Source organism: Felis catus, chromosome A1 (genome assembly GCF_018350175.1).
Source record: "Felis catus isolate Fca126 chromosome A1, F.catus_Fca126_mat1.0, whole genome shotgun sequence".
Classification (NCBI taxonomy): Eukaryota; Metazoa; Chordata; class Mammalia; order Carnivora; family Felidae; genus Felis; species Felis catus.
Genome location: NC_058368.1, coordinates 154,564,777 through 154,585,651, shown reverse-complemented (window position 1 = coordinate 154,585,651; position 20,875 = coordinate 154,564,777). Strand labels below are relative to the sequence as shown.

General features: G+C 34.5%; 1 long non-coding RNA gene across 1 annotated transcript in view; it reads left to right on the top strand.

Annotated features, from left to right (window-relative positions):
• The window catches only part of LOC123378951, a 155,786-nt gene that overhangs the window by 31,278 nt on the left and 103,633 nt on the right, over nt 1-20,875 (top strand). The gene's annotated exons all lie outside the window — the stretch shown is intronic.

Genomic DNA, 20,875 nt, shown 5'->3' with positions numbered 1-20,875 from the left:
GCAGCTAACATTTTGATATAGTAAGGTTATAATAAAAATTTGAGAACTATTTTATGAAATAAATAATGAAAAATAAATGCATATATTATTATACACCAAAACACTACGACAAGATGGGATATTTCAATGAATTAAAAAATTACATTTGTTAGAAATATTTGATAATAGCAGTAAATGAGGAAAAATAATATAAAATAAATATATAATATAAAATTATGCCAAATAAAACTTTGAAAATAATAAGTACTTAATTCTTCTAAGTTACCTTTCTTAATTTTAAAAAACACAAATCACTAAATTCCCCCATTTAAAAATAGTGGTATTTGTTTCATGATAAATATTCCATATGTAGAAAAATTTATTTCCTATTGACAAGGGTTGAGTAGTTACAAGTGCTTACAAAGGCATTATCAGCTTGGGCATTCAAGTATACGTTGCTTCATGTTAAGTTCAGTGATAATTTTTTTTTTTTCTGCTTTACCTAACCTTGACTTTGCCTTTGAAATTAATTTTGTTTTTGTTGACTTTTTTAGAGAAAATGTGCTTGTTTTCTCTATTTCCTTCTAGAATGTTTCAAAGAACCATAGCCTATAGGCAACACTGAAACACTGGAAAACAGCAGAAAGCATTATTAAATAGAACATATGACTATTTCATTTTTTTTAAATGCTGTCAGGTTGAACAGAAGTACATGCATCAATTGCCAATTTAATAATTTACTTGCTAATTTGTTTCTTGGGCCACTCCTAGTATTTGTATAAAGTATACAATATGTATAAATTTAATATTTAAAACAACAACTCATTGTAAGCAGCTCACAGAGCCAAGAACAAACACTTAAAACATGGCCATAAGCACAATCATAATTGACTGATTAGATCATGACTGCCTCTGGCTTATGTGATCTTGCCTGTTTCCAGGAAATGTCCACCTTGACATTGGACCCCGAGTGTCCACGTATTTGATTTTAACTTGATGTCACTGGATTCTTTCAAACCAGTAATGTCTCTGTATTGATTTTAAGGTTTAATCCTCACAGAAGGCTTCTGATACATTTTTCATTTTTTTTCCACCAATTCCTCAACTGGTAATTCTTAAATCTTCAAAATTTAGAAAAACGTAAATTTCCCAAAAGACACTGGAAAGAAATTCTCATGTGAGGACAGTGTTGAGTAATAATATTATAGTCCTATTCATCATACTACTTAGTTTGTGTGATGAGTGCTCATGCCACTAGGTTGTCAAACTTGTGTCCCACAGAGCAAGGAAAATGGCATTGATAGGATCCCGGTTTTTACTAATGCAAAATAAAGCACCAGTCACCATCAGAAAATTACCCCCAGATATTAGGCTCAAAAGTAACACCTGTCCAATAACCTACTGGCATATTATTTGGGCATAAGAGTAAATGGTTCGTGTAAAAGTACACAGCAGTCTTTGAGATGAGGAGATAAATGGGTCAACAGTGACAGATTCTGCAAACAAAAGTTACATCCAATAAGTAAAGAAGTGATTCGATCAGTTTACAATAGAAAACATGTGATTCCTTTTATTTTGAACCGAACTCAGTTAACCAGCATGTCAAGTAATGATTTATGTGTGTGAAAGGCAAAATACGCTGTGAATGATAAAACTGATGCCAAGAAGCATAATTTAAGAGGAATGCAAATTCCTTTCATTTATACAACCATCTCCTGCAGGGTGTGTGTGTGGCTAAAGTTGGTAAATTGGCAAATGCCTTCCTGACCTAATTTTATTAAAACAATAAAGTTTTATTAAACGATTATGTAATTTGCTTGGCTTTGAATTTATTTAGAAAACACAGGGTGTTACTTTTCCTATTTGTGGCTACAATTTGGCATAAAGTTAAATGATACTTAATATTGTTACTAGAGTACAGGAACTCCAAGAAAACAGGCAAATAAACCTTTAACGGAGACTGTCAAAATGAGAAAGACAAATGTAAACAAGGGACCTAGAAAATGATCTAAGCTTTGTTTATTTTTTTGTGTTTATATGTGGCAGTGAAAATACTCTTCTTGAATGTTTGCTTGCTTTTTCTGGCTTTAGATTCCACAACATTGATAACACGCATATTGGTGCTTAGAAAATAAATAGCTGAGTTTTAATAAATACCCGCACACTCAACCCTTTGATCTATATGGCTGAAGATTCCAGAGGTGATTCAAAGATTAATACTGGCATTTGGCATATTTTTCTCTAAGAATTCCTCAAGTTTTTGGTGAGGGCTGAATTTAGTTACCATGTCCTTAGCATATGTTCTTTTGAAGAGCAGCTGTTCTACAGCTTTGTGAAGCAAAAAGCATTAAGACTAATATGGGATCTAAAGCAAGCACAGGGGTGGTCAAATGGTCGGTTATATGTCAATTACAGCAGGTTGGGCAATCTTCCAGTCCATCAGCTCTACAGGGCCCATTAAAGCAAGCATCAATAAGAAACATGCCTCGCTTGACAGCTATAGGCTTAGCTTAAGTTGTGTAAATACTGAGGAAGATCCATGGAGTCAAATTTTGATTTAAAAAAATTGCATTTGAGAAAACGAGACTTTTTTTTTTATATGTCATGATCTACATTAAGTGAGTCAATGATCAGGCTCACCAGTCACAGGAATTTAAAAGTTACTAATTTTATAAAACATTTAGGTAGTTTATTTGGCTTAAAATAGGGACTTTGATTTCCTCTTTCTCTGAATTCTATACTCTTAGCTAGTTAGGTAATACAACATTTATATCTAATATATAATAAAACATACATCTTAAAGTTAACAGAAAGTTTTATTTCATATTTTGAATTTAAAGAACTGACAAATGGCAACTTTTGTATTATATACTTAAAGTTCTTTCTTTACTCCTAAATTGAATGTAAAGCGGTTTACCAACTTTGCAGGCATGTACTCTACTGAGATAGCTAATGAGTTGCCACATGGTGGCAACCCATTAGAACATTCTCAATTGTAGGGATAAGGGATTTGCAGATGAGACAGTTTCACAACATTTTTGATCTAATCGAAAATTGACTCCAATTAATATTTCCTCTAAGGCAAGAGAGAGATTCCACTGAGACATGTACCTTCTTTCACTCAAAGGTAATTATCAAGCTCCAGGAATGATTGGTTTAATAAAATTTCTAGTGATCATATACAATGTATAACATAAATCAGAAGACTAAGTTTTCCTATAAATACTACCCATACTGAATGAAAGATAGTTATACTGCTTCAAGATTTATATGCGCTGCATGTATCAGGTAAGCATGCTACAAATATAGCCAGCTGTAGGTGTTTTTTTTTTCTTTTAAAAATATTTTTTGGAAAATGTACATAAGCATAAATGTAGACTCATAAATGATAAGGTACAAACTATTAAGTAAAACTAAAGATTTTACTATAAATTTTTATATGCAAATACAGCATACAGTTCTGTAAATTTCTGTGTTGAGTTTTTCATTAAAGTAATTTGATTTCTGGAATTCTTTTCTACTTACAGTCACTAGAAAGAGCACTTGACCTACTGGGAGAGATATTAAAATAGATTCCTATCTGGAGAGAAAATAGAAGGGAATACTTTCTATTCATACTAATCCTGAAAATGTTCCAGGTCACTGACCCACACTGATAGGGTGTACATTAAACTCCACCTATCGTTTCATGATACATTTAATTTCTGGATACTAAATCTTAAAATGTTCCTGTTATAACCTAATACATTGTTTTTTCATCTTTCAAGGGGAAAGAAGATACCATGCAATTCAAGCTCTGTGCACACAAAAATAGAAATACTGGACAATGTATATTGCTTAATACACCAAATTGTGAATGCCTATGTGGAATTAAATATAATGTTAAATCTCTGCTGCTTAGCTTGCCTTACAAGCAACAGAAAATAAATGCATTTTACTTTTCTGGGCTTGGTAAATATCCAGAAAAAAGTTGAGGTTAGAGACCACACAAAGATTTAAAAGTAAGTTTTAATTTTTTCCCTTAATCATTTTTTGCCATGAATCACTGTACACATGTACTCTCAAGGTACTGTGTAGAAGCATTTCAGTCAAAGATCTGTAATGAAGACTTAATTGAAAATAATTGTGTATTTTCATTTATTAACTTAGGTATTGTAATATGGGGAAATGAGTATTTCAAATCTTTTTAGGACTTTAATGAGCACATTTTAAAAGATTAGTAACGCCTCTTCAACTCACCCAACTTCTCAGCCCTGCTCTAAGGGAATCACATGAGCACTTGACCTCAGTAAGATTTTAAGAAGAAAAACAAACTTCATAAAATTTAATCACATTAGTTGAAAGCTGGAAGGATGTTTTAATGCTTCTCCTAAGCCACCAAGTTCCATTACCTGAATCCTATCAACATAATCCTTTCTGAGGAAGAAAAGAATGAATCAAATGGAAGAGATTTGTAATTGAATTATCTTCAGTCTTAGGGCCAATTAGAAACATTTTTTATCAGCACACCTAGATATAACCTTGACTGTTTCTAATTAGTCCATCAACTCAGATAATAAGAAATGCAAGAACATTTTTACAGGGCTGTAAATTGGGAAGAGTTCATATTGTTGATAGCATTTGTATTCTCCATGTATGAATAGATGGGGGGAGAAGAAGGAAAGAAGTGCATTTATAATAGGGTGAAGTGTTAGGACAGAAAGTATTTCCATTAGTGAGTAAAGAAGGTCATTCCTTTACACAGAAAGAATTATAATTGCTGTCTGTGCCATATTCTTTTTAAGATATTACCAGGTTTTAGCCAATTGTTCTGTTTGACGAAAAATGAATGTGGTGTCTAGTAGGTATTAAAGTGGAACTGTCGGCACAATACAGATTTTTGGCATGATTTTCCATAGGAAAGACGAGAGTAAAAACTGGGTAGAGAGTGATGGAATATGTGCATTTCTAACTGAGTTCTGATTAGTTAAAACATTTTTAAATGTCAAAGTCCATTTCAGAAGTGGAATTGAATACAAAAGGAAGCATGCTCAAATCTCTATTCTGATCTTTGGTGTTAAAGAATACAACATCCTTATTATTTCTTGGAAAAATTGATAAATGAACACCTTGAGACCTCCTGAAAAGTGGTATTATGGAATTAAATGGAAAATGATCACTGCTGCATGGATTATGGCTTGAGCGTGGTGTGGCTTATTTTTATTTCATAATTTCCCCAAATAATATGTATTTCATCGCTCTGGTTTTAAGAAGGAATGAGTTATTTAGAGAGGAAACCTCTCTGGATGGAAATTTTCCTTCTCGCAAATAGGAATTCTGTGTGATGGTTTGGTAATAATAGATTCAACCTATTTTTATAATTAGTGAAAGGTGTTCTTTTCTTTAAATTTCACCGAAAGTTACTTTAAAAACTTAATATAATCCAATTATTTGAGACCTTTTTTTTTTTCATTCACAGGTTGCCTTTCAAGTATTTTTTGTGCTGTTTTTTTTCTAACAGATGAATAATTATGAACAGCTTTAAAGCAAACTTTACGTACCCAGTGAGTGAAGTTTTAGTTTCTCCAATGAATACGTGTTTACTGAATACTTACTAGAGACTAGCCACTTGATGTAGATGAAGTGTAGGTTAAAGAATAAATAGAACACGGTCACTGCAGTCAGGCAGCTTTGGGTTAGATATATTTAGCTATATGCCTTAATAGGAGAAACTATGGGGGAAGGGACAGTAACTTGATCATAATGGCTATTTAGCAATTATTTGTGAGATGAAAGACTAAAGTTTACAAAATAACTTTTCCCAATCTCTATAAATTTTAATTTTTAAATATCTACAAATTTACTTTCTTATTTTTTATTAAACACATTTTGGCAATTTGGAGATACAATAAAGGAACTTAAGGTGGAAAAGGAATTTTATATCTACCAAATAAAAAATATGCTGCATTTCTAATTTAATGATGAAAATCAAGGTTGCCTTAAGTGATTTGGAAAGACCCTTAACTTTCCAAGTTAGTTATAAAGCTGGAAAGAAAGTAGTCTCAGTGTAAACATACTGCCTGCAATTTGCAGTTGTAATTTAGAAAGGTTATTCTGAGCATAGGAATTTCACCATTTATCACTTTTGCCTTTATGTAAATTAAATGAATTAAATTATCATGGCTAGAATAAAGAATCATTAACCCTACAGCTCAGTACTGATTTTCATTAACCTATCTTTTGATATTGCTAGTAACTACATTAAGAATGGGGGGTTTAATTTTTACTAGTTATCTGTATAGAGTAGAGTAGACTGTCTTGAGCTTTCTCCTCTTATGTTTGCATATGCAAACTGATTAAGGGTGGGAAGAGTAGCAGTCAATTCCCAGTCGCTCCTGTGAATTTGCAGTTGAGAGACTGTAATATCAGGTCCTGGCTCTTTTGCTACTAGTGACTCAGAATCATTTAAGAAAAAATGTACCCTTACTGGTCCTTGTTCTTTTTAGAAAGATGTAGGTCACATACAATCTCCTGATGTCATTCCCGTGTGCACAATGCCATATATGTCAATTATAAAATATGACTTCATACTTTGTCCCTAGGGAGAAAGAAAAATTAGGCAGACATATAAAACTGCAATAGTCCTTTCCAATCTAGAGTCAAGAGAATAATTCTTAGGGGCTAGAAAAAGACTGTGAGGAGTTAAATTTGGGTTGAATATTGAACTAAACTTATTATTAAAGGAAGTCAAGTTCTCAATTAGTTGCTTGACTGAAATGGCACCAATAGTAAATTCTATGTATAACTTCCTAATAGTTTACTGTGACACTATGTATTTTTTCTCACATAGTGATAATTATCTTTAAAAACATAAGGAAATGAAAGGGAAAATAGACTTAATACAGTTAATAAAAAGTTTTGCTTGGATGCTAAGAGTTAAACAGGCGTCCTTTTGGCATACACTGGTCAGTGAGAAAGGAATGACTAAAATAATAACGATAAATTCTATCCCAAACCCAATATTTTCTGCCTTTTACTCTGATCTTGTCATTCACACATCTCTCTCTTACTAATAGCCTTAGTGAACAGTTTAAAATCTCATCTTTGAATGCCTGAACATTAACAGAAGATAGTCTTTCCAGATAACCAAAAGGACAGGTATTTTAAAACTTTAATCATACATTTACATTTGTTACTGATGTCTTAATGTTCCAAAGTTGGTATAAGTATTTAAAAGAAAGCACAAGAAAAAAACATGAGCTTGGAGAAATGTATTTTTTAACCAGTAGAACATTAATATGCCACTTTTATTTTCTCTACTGACACACTGTAGTTAAGTAAAAATGTCTTTGCTGTGGTCACATCTTACCTTGATGACATCTATAGCCAAGGTATTCAAAAACAATATAATGTGTAGCAATAGAAAAAGTAAAACCCAGATTCCTTTAAGGATTGTCTCATTCTTCATAATAATTTTATGCTTAATCGTAATCTTAAAATTTATAATCCTTCCCATTTTACTGCTTTTGCCAACAAAGATGAGTTTTGACATTGTTGGTGTTCAAAAAAAGCCAAAGCTAGAGTGTAATATACTGAAGGAGATAACAACTATAGCAATGACTTCATATTTATATAATTCTGTACAATAGATAATATGCTATGAAACTCTGGAAAAATGAAAGTCCAGATGAAAATGCTAAATAAGTTTCTTATTTTAATTAATAACTGTTTTACAATTATTTTATGGACTGAAGGTATGCAGTAGAGAGATCTGGTATTTATTTTGAGGGGTGCATTGTAACGATTAAACAGTATAAACCATATATTTCACATCTCATGGCAAAGCTAGCTTAGGTTAATAAATCCTTTCCATTCAGAAACAACTGTTGCAAATACGTAAATTTTAGATAATAAAACCAAGGCCTTGATACCTGTAGTCTGTTATGAGCCCCCAAATCATATTGGGGATACTTAATTTCATCTCGTACACGATCTCTTGCACATAGTTTTATTTTGTTAACAGGCAAATTGAATGCCAATTTTGGAGGCCATTAAGATCCTTTTTCTCTTAACTTTCAGATGTCAGAGAATAGTGCTTGGATTTTACATAGATCTATTTTATTTCTTCAGAATGCAAGCTCTGATTTCAGATTTAGTCAGAAGAGAGATACACATAAATCTATATGACCAGAAGAGATAAGTAGATCATAAAAAGTCCACACACATCATAACCCTGAACATCTAACACGGAGATAAGGACAGTTACAGATTATTATGGCATGGATAGCTTGATAATCTATGGTGAATCTATGATAAATTTCAAACTATAACAAATACAATGACTCATTTTTTTTTAAAGAAACAAACCACAGAGGCATAAATTTACCCTGAGATTTGTGTCACTAAGAAACTGAATAGTTCAAAGTCAAACATTATGTGACATGCTTTAGATTGCTCTTATGAAAGGCACTATAGAAATGTCACCCTATTATAACCTACTGTATTTAAGAATTAACTGCAGCCGAACAGCCAGGGGAGATGAATATATACTGATGTGATCGTCCCCATCTCTTACTCACCAGCAGTTAATACAAAGCACACTTTAGAAAAGAGTCTCTAAGACAAAGAAATAAACACATTGTTAAAAGGGGTGCATTTAATATCAGGATTTCTTTTTATTAATTCTAACAGACCCTTATACTATAGTATTTTCTCTTTAATAATAGGAGTCTTTCATGTAAATGATGCAATCAGTATGCCACAAGCGAGTTCTTTCTTTAGTGGGAGGAGTTAGCAGCTCCAACATTCAATTGACCTGTTTCCAAATAATCTACAGGAAAAAAATGAAGATTAAGTCCTCTAACAAGAGCAGTTTTCACAGCCTTGCGTACAAAGAGAAGGATTCGGTAAAAAGATGAGAGGGCAAGCCGCATTGTGCTGGCCCACTTAAATCTTATTTCCAATTCACTAAATGTGTTATTTGACTTGGCAAGTGAGCTAGTATGTGTATTAGATCAGCAGGGAGCCTAATCAAGGAGATGCCAAGTTTACTGCAGCCCCTCTGAGCTGCATTAGCCTCAACTATTGACCTTAAGCAAAGTGGGTGGTTGAACCCAAAAGAGAATAGCATTAACTTTTGCTTGAAGTTCAGCCTGATTTGAAGTCTCCTTTTGTGCCTTATCCTCACCGCCCCCCCCCAAAAAAAAGAAAGAAAGAACGAAAGAAAAAGCAAAAAGCATTTAACGGAATTGAATCTAGTCTGCTCAGCACCATCTTCACACGCAAGGCTTCATAGAAGCTTGCCTCCATTAATGCTGACACATGCAAAAGAAATGAAAAGCATTAACTCAGCTGAGGCACTTGATTTTGCAGCTGCAGAACAATTCACTTTGTAACTCAGATGGGGCTTTTCCACCCAGATAAACTGCTAATTTGCTAATTGATACAAAAAGTATTTTCAAATATTAAATAAACTGCAAACAAAGCAAAAAGAGAACATGAATTACAAGGATGCATGCAAGATACATAGTTTAGTTTGAACATTTCTAAGAAGTGAAGTATCCAGAGACCTATCTCCAAAGATAGCTTTCACCATGTACTGGGCATTCCTTGGATGCATTCTCTGTTTCATGTAATAGATGGCATGCGTGAGTAAACTCTTCAATTAGATTTTGTACCAAGTAAATCACAAACCTTTATAGTTCAGAAAGTTGTTATAGAATTAATGCAAACAATAGATTTAGCTGTAAACACGGATTTGTTTTCAATTTGTTTGCCCTATTGTAAACGTGGCTATCTTGTTTACATACTCAAAGATTTCTGATGCCAGTTTTGATACTCTGGGCTGGAAAACACCTAGGATTCAGTTATCCACTCCAGGATGATGGACTCACAAATACACAGGACAAATTGGCTGGATATGTAGACTGTAGCTATGAATATTTTATAGGATGTTCTGTGCAGCCATTGGCATAAAACTTTTTTCCTACACAAAATGGAAGATGGGGTTCTTTTTCTTGCGTCCTTCATTTTCCACTGTTTGTCTGACTTCCCTCTTCAAGTCTGTCTGCTACATGAAACTGAGTGAAGCATCATCACCTTCTGGTAACTGTAGAAATTACAATGAAAATCAACCAAGCAAAGCAGTCTTCCCGTGGATTTGTCGTCTTCGTGTTTTAGTGATGAGATGACGCCACAAAAGTCAGATTCAACGTTTAGCTAGATGCTCCAGGTCACAGAGAGATTCTACTGAGGCAATTTGAAAAAAGACCATAAAGCCACCCTGTCAATTTATACTTCGAGGTAGCCTTATGGCCTCCATATCATATGTATTTAGACAAAGTGGCTTAAAACAATCTGACTAGTGTTTGGAAATGGGATGCTTCAATAACTGGCATCTCCTTTTTAAAATCTGGGATTTCAAAACATTTTCCAAACATTAATTGCAATGGGACCCCTGTGAGGCTGATAGTATCATACCTATTTTCCAAGACAATAAGCAGGGAGAACGGGGCCCATTTCCTGCCTTGCCCCATGCCCTTCAGGGCTTGGCCAAGCTCAGAGCTCCCCTAAAAACCATTGGATCGGCTCCATGGGAGCACAGAGGAAAATGAGAAATGGGCTCTTGGAGATTTAAGGGATTTTGTAAGGTCATGTGTGCAAGTGAGCTGTGGCTGAAAGTCAAAACCGAAAATGTAATACTCCTTATTCAGTGGTTATATACATTTGCCCATCAGAAAAATCCACGTAGAATGTCAGATGTACAGGAATACGCTGGTGAGAAATGTAACAGGTTGCGTGTGTTTTAGTAACATTTAATAACAAATGTCTCCCTTTGATTTGAATACAAATGACAAAGTTTTCACAGGCAGCATGTATAGGAGACAAGCAAGGACCAACAGTGAATTTCAACATCGACTTTAGAAATTCTAAAAGAGATGCCAACAGCTTAATTTGAAGTAGAGACTTGATTTTGCCCCTACATCAGGTTGTGGTATAAAGAAGAGGCATATTCAGAAGGTGGAATGAGGGGTTAAAAGTCACACCAAACATGCGGCATAGGCCTGTGGGCATCTCAACCTTTTTCTCTTTAATTGGGAGAAGAAGAGCTTTTGACTAAAGACTAAGTTCTACAATGTAGGCCGGTAGCCCAACTGGGAAATACTCTTGATTTGAACAGTGTGCGGCAGTTCTATTCTGAACTCTTTATATAGATCTTCTTTCAATACTGGGACACCTATTTTAAGGCAAAAAGGGTATTTTACTAATTTCTTTAATGAAGCTTTGACTGCAAGCAATACTTGGAGTTGGTAATCATCCGCTGGTTCCTTTCCCCTTCTGCACTGCAGGAATGAGGGCAGTTTCACAGCTGGTCGTCAGCACAGGTCTTCTTACTAACACCAATTATTGATTTTTAAAAGGCCTACACTATTAGTACCCTGCTACATGCCTTCACACACGATACGTGTTTTAAAAATTCCTTTTTAAAAAATATAAAATCCAAGCCTCACCTTCCTATCATCAGTGTGCTTGCTCTTTATATTTCATCTTAAATCTTCACAGGAAAGCAAACCAGGAATCTCTCTCCTCCCCCCCCCCCCCCCCCCCACACACACACCTTTTTCTTTTTCTCCTGGTCTAATTTAGAAGCAGAGATGCTCGCCCATATGATCTGTCTGGCAGGTATCACGTTAGGAAAAAGCAAATGGTGGGCAGTGAAGAGAGAACAAAAGGACACAATTAGAAACTTTAGGATCTTCTGTCCCCTTTTCCTTGCCTTTATTTCATGTTACTCCAGTCTGGCTGAACCTCTCATAAAAACCCACCTGGCCTCATTCTCACGAGGACGGTTGCTTTTGCATAGGGTCTTGATCCAAAATTGTCCTTTTCTCTTCCCTTTGCAGGTTTCCATTGGTTTATTCTAGGAATCCTTTCAAAATAAACTATACACGTTTTAGCCACTCTAATGATCTATCTTGTCTCTAAATAATTAGTTCTGAGAATATTCTTCAGCAACAGAATATAGATGTCTCACTCTGCTAGGGTTGCCATAACTAAGTACCACAAACTGAATGCTGACACAACAGAAATGTCCTGTCTTCCCGTTCTGGGGGTCGGAGGTCTGAGATCAAAGGGTCAGCAGACTTGGTTCCTTCTGAGGTCTCCCAGGGAGAATCTGTGCCATGCCTGTCTCTAGCTTCTGGTAGTTTTCTGGCAATTTTTGGCATTCCTTAGCTTATAGATGCGTCTCCCAGATAGAAATTCATATATACATAGTTTCTCCGTGTGTGTACGTGTATTCAACTTCCCCCTTTTAAAAGGACATAGTCAGATGCACCTGGGTGGCTCAGTCGGTTTAGCGTCTGACTACGGCTTAGGTCATGATCTCAGTCTGTGGGTTTGAGCCCCACTTTGGGCTCTGTGCTGACAGCTCCGAGCCTGGAGCCTGTTTCAGATTCTGTGTCTCCCTCTCTCTCTGCGCTTCCCCAGCTCGCTCTCTCTCTCTCTCTCTCTCTCAAAATAAACAAACATTAAAAGAAATTTTAAAAGGACATAGTCATTGGATTAGGGCCATCTCCAATGATGTCATCTTAACTTCATCATCTGCCACAACTTGATTTCCAAATAAGGGCACATTCACAGGTACTAGAGATTAGGACTTAAACATTTTTCAAGAAACATATCTTAAACCAAAATGGGTTTTGTTAAATGTCTTTACGTGTATCACTACTAAATAATGCCAATGCCTCAGCAAAGAAAAAAAAATGAATACATTAATTATTCTGTATGTGGGTAGTTTGCGGGAATTGATAAATATAAAAAATCAAATCTCATGAGTTTTCCAGAAATTTGGATGCTAGAGAATCAACTTAATACATTTAATACGTACTAAATGAATACCTGAAGCATGACTCACATTCTGATAGACATTTTTCAGCAGCAAATTCAATATGAAAAACTGAACATACATTTTCTTGACCAACTAATATGTGCCCTACTGCTACTGGGCATTAGAATCCTAAAGGTAAATGAGAATGTTAACCTCTGGATAATTTAGACAGGAGGTGTGAGGTATAAACAGATCATTGAAATTTCTAAGGCATCATAAAAGAAAGGGATAGAAACAGGGGGAAGAAAAGGCAGGAGTAACTCAGCCTGCCTAACTGCCTCACAGCTGTGAGGAAATTTCTTGAAGGAAGTGAGCATATGTCTTTAGAAAAGAATAGATCTGGACAGCCTCACCTAATAGGAGGGTTGCCTGGAGCAGCAGTAACAGTAGGGGCCCATACTTCATATATCTAATGTATATTTTTTAATATAATTTATTGTCAAGTTGGATAACATACCGTGTATACAGTGCACTCTTGGTTTTGGGGGTAGATTCTCGTGACTCATCGTGTACATACAATACCCAGTGCTCATCCCAACAGGTGCCGTCCTCAATGCCCATCACCCATTGCCTGCGCCCACCATCAACCCTCGGTTTGTTCTCTGTATTTAAGAGCCTCTGAGGGCTTGCCTCCTTCTCTGTTTGAAACTATTTTTCCCTCTCCTCTTCCCCCATGATCTGTTAAGTTTCTCAAGTTCCACATCTGAGTGAAAACATATGATATCTGTCCTTCTCTGACTGACTTATTTCACTTAGCATAATACTCTCCAGTTCTATCCATGTTGTTGCAAATGGCAGGATTTCATTCTTTCTCATTGTCAAGCAGTATTCCATTGTATCTATAAACCACATCGTCTTTTTTCATTCATCAGTTGATGGACATTTGGGCTTGTTCCATAATTTGGCTATTGTTGAAAGTGCTGCTATAAACTTCAGGGTACACGTGCCCCTATGAATCAGCAGTCCAGTATCCTTTGGATAAATTCCTAGTAGTGCTATTGCTGGGTCATAGGGTAGTTCTATTGTTAATTTTTTGAGGAACCTCCACACTGTTTTCCAGAGCACCTGCATCAGTTTGCATTGTATTCCCACCAACAGGGTAAGAGAGTTCCCATTTCTCCTCATCCTCACCAGCATCTGTTGTTTCCTGAGTTGCTAATTTTAGGCATTCTGACTGGTGTGTGGTGGTATCTCAGTGTGGTTTTGATTTCTATTTCCCTGATGATGAGCGATGTTGAGCATCTTTTCATGTGTCTGTTGGCCATCTGGATGTGTTCTTTGGAAAAATGCCTATTCATGTCTTTTGCCCATTTCTTCACTGGATTATTTGTGTTTTGGGTGTTGAGTTTGGTAAGTTCTTTATAAATTTTGGATACTAACCCTTTATCTGCTATGTCATTTGCAAATCTCTTCTCCCATTCTGTTGGTTGCCTCTTAGTTTTGTTGATTGTTTCCTTTGCAGTGCAGAAGCTTTTTATATCTAAATTTTTTAAATGATCAATTACCAAAATACTACCTAAAATATATTTTAATTTCCTACCTTGCTAAGTATAACTTTTGAGCAATAAAATATAAAATAATTGTATGATTGTGAGGTTTTTATATGACTGGAATAAGAATAATAGGAAACATGATAGAGTTTCATTATTGCCAGTGTTTAGGTCTGTTGTTGAACTGGTGATAGTTTAACAAATATTAAGAGACTTACATAATTCAGAAATATACATGTACGTATTTTGTACAATTTTTTCCACCTTCATTTCCGTAAAATGCATTTTTGTTTCCATTGAGATTCTCAGATATTGTGAAAAAATTTACCCTTAAGAATTTAAGTTTTTCAGGGCACCTGAGTGGCTCATTTGATTAGGCATCAGTCTCTTGAGTTTGGCTCAGGACATGATCTCACAGTTTGTGAGTTTGAACCCTGCATAGAGCTCTGCGCTGGCACTGTGGAGTCTGCTTGGGGTTCTCAATCTCTCTCTCAAAAAATAAAGTAAAAAAATGAATAAAAGAAAAAGGAATTTTAACTATTGCAGTGCATCTCAGACCTTGTTAAAATTAAATCTAGTTACTTACTAGCATTTACTCTATATTATCATCATCCATGCCAGAATATATATCATCATCCATCAGCCATGTTATATTTATTTTCTTTTAAAGTCTACATAAGTAATGATCTAGGTATGTGATCTGTAAGATGCTAAATAGTTACTTAAAATGAGAAATATTAGTCTTTTTTTTTTCTCTTCAAAATAGTGATTTTAGTAGCAGTTTTTTGGAAATTCTAAAAGGCAATAGAAACAAATCAAAATTAAATAAACAACATGCACATTTTATAAGACTTTTGGAAACATTGGCAATCTCAGTAGCAGCAAACTACAACATCAAAACTCCAACACATCTGGATATTGGGTTTTGAGTAGCAGTTGGATGTTTGAATTTTTTTTCACATTTTCTCCTTTAGTTTTGGCTTAGTGCAGACACAAAATACAAAGAATTAATAAAATTTCCTTGATTTGCAATTTTTTTTCCTCAGGAATTTTCCAGGAAAATGTACCCAGGCTTGGTGGTCTGATCCTTTGAAATCTCTCAAGAAGCTTAGATAGAAGTAAACAACAATGTGAAATCATAAAAACAAAACTGATTGTTATTTCCAACTGGAGAGACTCAATGTCCACCCACAAAGGCAATTCCTTGGTTCATTTCTCTGACACTATACTAAAATATCAACCTATGTAGATTTACTATAGATACAACCATTGTTTTAGTATTAAAAGGTAATTAGTCTTTACTGTAGGAGAAGTTATCATATCATCATTTTGCCGATAATCTAGTGATGAAACACAGAACACGTGGAAATAATATGGCTTCTGAATCTTCTCTTTAGATCTATAGCTTACATGAGCATATTAGATGAATTAATGTTACTTGTAATTGTATCAGTCAAAATAGATTGTGTGATTCTGACATTTCTGGAGTGGGTTTGCTGTGTAACATAATGCAGCTGGAACTTCAGTGATATCGCCCTGTTCACTCCAGAAACTAGCCGTGAAGCATACGCTATGCTCTGGGGACCTGAGTGGAGCTTATTAGACTATAACTTCCACAAAAGGCGTTCTGTCCTAAACACATCCAAGATTATTACTGCAAAAGTGTTATTGTTTAAATAATGAGTGTGTTGACCCTGTAAGGTGACAGTCTTTGACATAATTTATTAAAGACAAATTAGCAGTGTTAAGGTTGCCAAAAGGAAACTATTAAAACATGAATGTTTTCATTTCTTCCGATCTTGTGCTTTTCTCACAGCACTATGTATGACTTTAGTACTTCTTAATTAAGAGTGATGCCTTCCTCCAACTCTAGATCTAGAGTGCAAGCATTTCCATGTCCCTTATTTCTTTTGATTTACAAAATAGGATATAGACCTGGAATGCATTATCTTAAAATCAGCACCAACATGTAACTTTCAGTGGTTTATAACAATGATTTCACTACATGCAGTAAAAATGTATCTAGGAAATTTTCTTTTTTCAAAACTCTCTCTCCCCCTTTCCTTCTAAATTAAGATTATATTTTATTATTTTAGAAAGTTTCATTATCTAAGTACACCTAACATATTAAATTAAGATGTATGTTTTATATTTTATCTATTAAAATGTCTATAGCATTTTTGGAAAAAAAAAACAACCTACTATGTCTATCTCTTACGTAAAATTAGAAGCTGTAGGTAGATAAAATAATAATGATGTAACCATTTCATTTTTTAGTGAAATTTTTGAGACAATTATAGATGCACATGTGATTTTCCCAAATTAATCCCCACTTTTTCCCAAATTAAAAGAAATAGTTGAGATCCTGTATACTCTTTACCTACTTCCTGCTAATGATAAACTATAACATACCAAATCAGGATAATAATGTTGCTATAACTTATCCAGTAGTCTTATCGAGCTTTCCCAATTTCACTTGTATCCATTTGTGTGCAGTGTATTTAGTTGTATATGCTTTTAGTATAGTAACTTTTAATTTGAACATGTCAGTATTTTCAGTTTTAAACACCTATGCCTAACAGGTGTTTATGGGTTAGATTACATATACTTAATCTGGAAATATATAAAACACTAAAAAACAGATTTTCTTCTAGAATTGAAACCAATGTGCATTTCACATTTTTAGACCTGGTTCAATATTATTGGCAAGTAGTTTGGAAAAATAACTATTGTTGGCCAAGATGAAGAAGATCGTTAAAAATGAGTGTAGGGAACATTTTTTTTTCTTTTTTTCTTCTGAAAGCACATCATGGCTTTAAACTGAGATTCAAAAGAGGTTAAGAAATATGAATCCATTTTCAGTGTTTGGGGCATCAGCTCATTAAGAGTAATAGAGCAGGCTTCCAGTTTGAAAAAGGCACTGATTCAAATGTGTAATGATTTCACTTTCAAATTTCTTTTATCTCAGCTGCTTCTATTTCAACAAATACAAGTGCTTCAGATATAATAAGACTAATGAGCATTGCAGATGATTACAAAAATATAATACTTCCTAAGGCATAATGATATCTTTTTACCCAAATTAAAAAAAAAAAGGAAGTTTCCCTTGTTAGTCTTCATTGCCTGCATACGACCTCAGTTAAAACTAAAACCTCAATTTTTGAACACATCTAGAAGAAAGTGTTTTGTGAGCAGAACTCTTGAGCTTATAAGATAAGTTTTATTAACTTTAGCCAAGACTATGTAGGTGCTACAGGATTAAATCCTTAAAATAAAATGTGCCAAAATGGGTCATTTGAAATCACTGCCTCATTGCAGCTTGGAGTTGGCATTTTGCTGATCAGCTCACCGTGTACTCTTGGGTACTTTCTCTATAAAGTAGTTACAAGTCCAGCCTTTCGATGTTATAGTTGGATGCACCATATAAAAGGGCCATTTTCTAATAAGTACCTTACTTGTTTCAGAGCCAGAGTGCAGAAGCTCTTTTCATCAGTCACAGTTTTGAAACAGCAAGGGGGGCAACGTATCAGTTTTTTTGAAATAGACATTGTGCTTTTTAGGTAGACATGGTGACAGAAATCAGGAAAGAATTTACAACCAGAGTGATGCCATATAATTTAAGAAACAAAAATTGTGCCTAATCTGACCCACAAAATGAGACATCTGCAAACCGCTATAGCAAATTGTGTCATGAACAGCATCTCCAGGGTCCTGTCATGTAACTCAGCTGTTTTTGGCTCTCTTTCATTTTGGTTTGAAGACAGATTGTTTTACAAGGTACATCAGCCTTCAGGGAACAGCAATTTCCTACTCCCACCCCCACCCACGTTCCCTCACCCCCGCCAATAACACAAATGTAACTTTTTAAACTGTTTATCTTTGATCAAAAATACATTACTTAGCGCACTAAGTAAACTGCCTAACAATTTGTCACAGAAATTACTGCTTCCTGTGACTATTTTTAGTGTTTTTAAAAAACATTCACTTGGCAGTTGGTAATGAGAGCTGATAACCCTGCCATTTGTTTTTTATTTTTGTAATGATCTCAGAAAAACGTTTTGAAATATGAACTGCTCTTTAATGTAATGGGTAAACTAGTATGCTGCCAGGAATTATACCCAACTTCCTGCCCCAATCGTCATGGGAACTGAAGCAGCAACCACAACCCACACACATAATGCAGGAAACGATATGGAACACATACATTACATTGCTGTGGTGATATGTTTACCAAGAAGGGCCACTTCAGCATTAATGAAGTTCCAGAAATATTAAATCAGGAAGATTCAGTCTATGGAAATACTGGTAGAAGAATATGCTCAATTCTAAAGTATTTTGCTTTTTGAAATAGTCTGATAGCCACCTATTAAATAATGAATTTTATTTAAAATAATACTCGTAAATGTGAAAGGGAAAACAGCTTAAGTATAAAACTATTCCATTTGGTTCTTTCCTGGCATGCAAAAACATTTTAAGCCCTATAAACATTTTGAATACTTTTGTTAACCCTAAATACAGCTTTAGTTTTTGGTACAGTTATTATAATGTATATAGTAAAACAGTCCATGGAATTCTATTATTGTTAGTTGCTGTTTTTGAATATCAACATTAGAGAAGTTATATCTTTGTACATATTACCTGTCTGTTCCTCAGTCACTATGGAGAATATATTTTCATTCTTGTGTGTGTGTGTGTGTGTGTGTGTGTGTGTGTGTGTGTGTTTACTATTATTTTGGAACTACATTTCCTCTCATGTTTAGAATAGTCTTAAAAAGTTGAGGTAATCAATTTCATTTTCTAATATATTAGATATGCATCTAGAACATACAGAACAAGTTTTTACTTCTTCAATAATACTTATGGACTGCACGATGGATAATTTTAATTTACTGACAAAGACCCTCTTGATCTTTAACAGTGACTATAGGTATTATCATTCTTACCCTATGTTTAATAATCTTACTTGATTTCTTAATACAGGAAAAAGAACAATTCTATTGTTGGTGGAAGAAATAAGTTTTACTTCTTCTGTTATCAGTCTTACCACAAGTCTGATTGTTTTTAAAAAGACAACATCCTTAGGGCATTTCATGCATCATGCTGTGCTTCCCAAATCCTATGCTCCATTAAGTAAAAAAAAAAAAAAAAAAAAAAAGGAGTTTAAGGAAGAAAGAAATTGAAACTAAACAATATTTCAGAAATACATAGATTCAAGACTTTGTCAAATCCCTTCTGATGGGGGGGTGCCTTTTGAAGGTTTAAAATGAGAATGTTGGAACGTGTCTCCACCTTCTGTTTGCTCTCTCCCATGTCTGCTTAAGTTGAGAGTCAGATGTCCTCTGCTACTAACATTATGAACCAAACTAGGAATCCCCCAGAGTGTTTTTGAACTGTTAACTATTAAGATTTTTTATAGCTGTGACCAGACCTCTTTTTTTACACTTAAGTATGTTATTAAATGCAAAACTGGATATATGCTCACACTGAATTTATATATATATACTGCATATGTATGTATGCTAAACAGTTAAATATTCCTGATTGTCTCACTTCATAAACAATTATGAAATTACCTCCAACAAATCTCAAGTTGTGTTTCTTGATGGAGACAGGATGCAAGTGTAAAATCTTATTTTCACTCCAAAACTGTCACAGAAGTTAAGTCCTGTCCTTTATGGTTCCTCCTTGAACCCAGAACGTGTGAATAGTTAATGCAACAAAATAAAAAAATCAGTTGCTGGGGCGCCTGGGTGGCGCAGTCGGTTAAGCGTCCGACATCAGCCAGGTCACGATCTCGCGGTCCGTGAGTTCGAGCCCCGAATCGGGCTCTGGGCTGATGGCTCAGAGCCTGGAGGCTGTTTCCGATTCTGTGTCTCCCTCTCTCTCTGCCCCTCCCCCGTTCATGCTCTGTCTCTCTCTGTCCCAAAAATAAATAAATGTTAAAAAAATTTTTTTTTTTAATAAAAAAAAAAAATCAGTTGCTGTGTGTTATAAAGATGTGAAACATGGCTTTTAAACCACCACCCAAAAACACATAAATTTGAAACAATTTTAAAGCTAGTAATTATTTTTTTAAAAGTAATACTATTATTTGATTTGAGTATATATTTTGAGAAGCAAAAGATGAATTACAGAATTTTAATAATGCAAAAACTAGATAAATCATAACCTATGACAAAAGAAAATAAAAAATATTTCCGTATGGCCTCTGTTAATTCCAATTGGTACAAGAAAAAAGCGTACACCCAGAAGTGCAATTTTTCCATAGTTTATAAATGTCAAAGTTAAAAAAAATGAATGTATCTGTAGAAACAAAATAGCACAATGCTTTGCCAGTTTTCCTAATGCTTAGGAAGTAGACAGAACATATGGATTACAATTACCTCTTAAAATTCTAATATAAGCTTTAAGGAGATTATTCTGTATAATAAAAGTGGAATTGTGTTCTTAACTCAATGTTCTTAGTCTCTCACATTCTCCATAATTTCACAAAGTAATGCTTAAAAAAGAAAACCAAATTTAAAATATTATATATCAT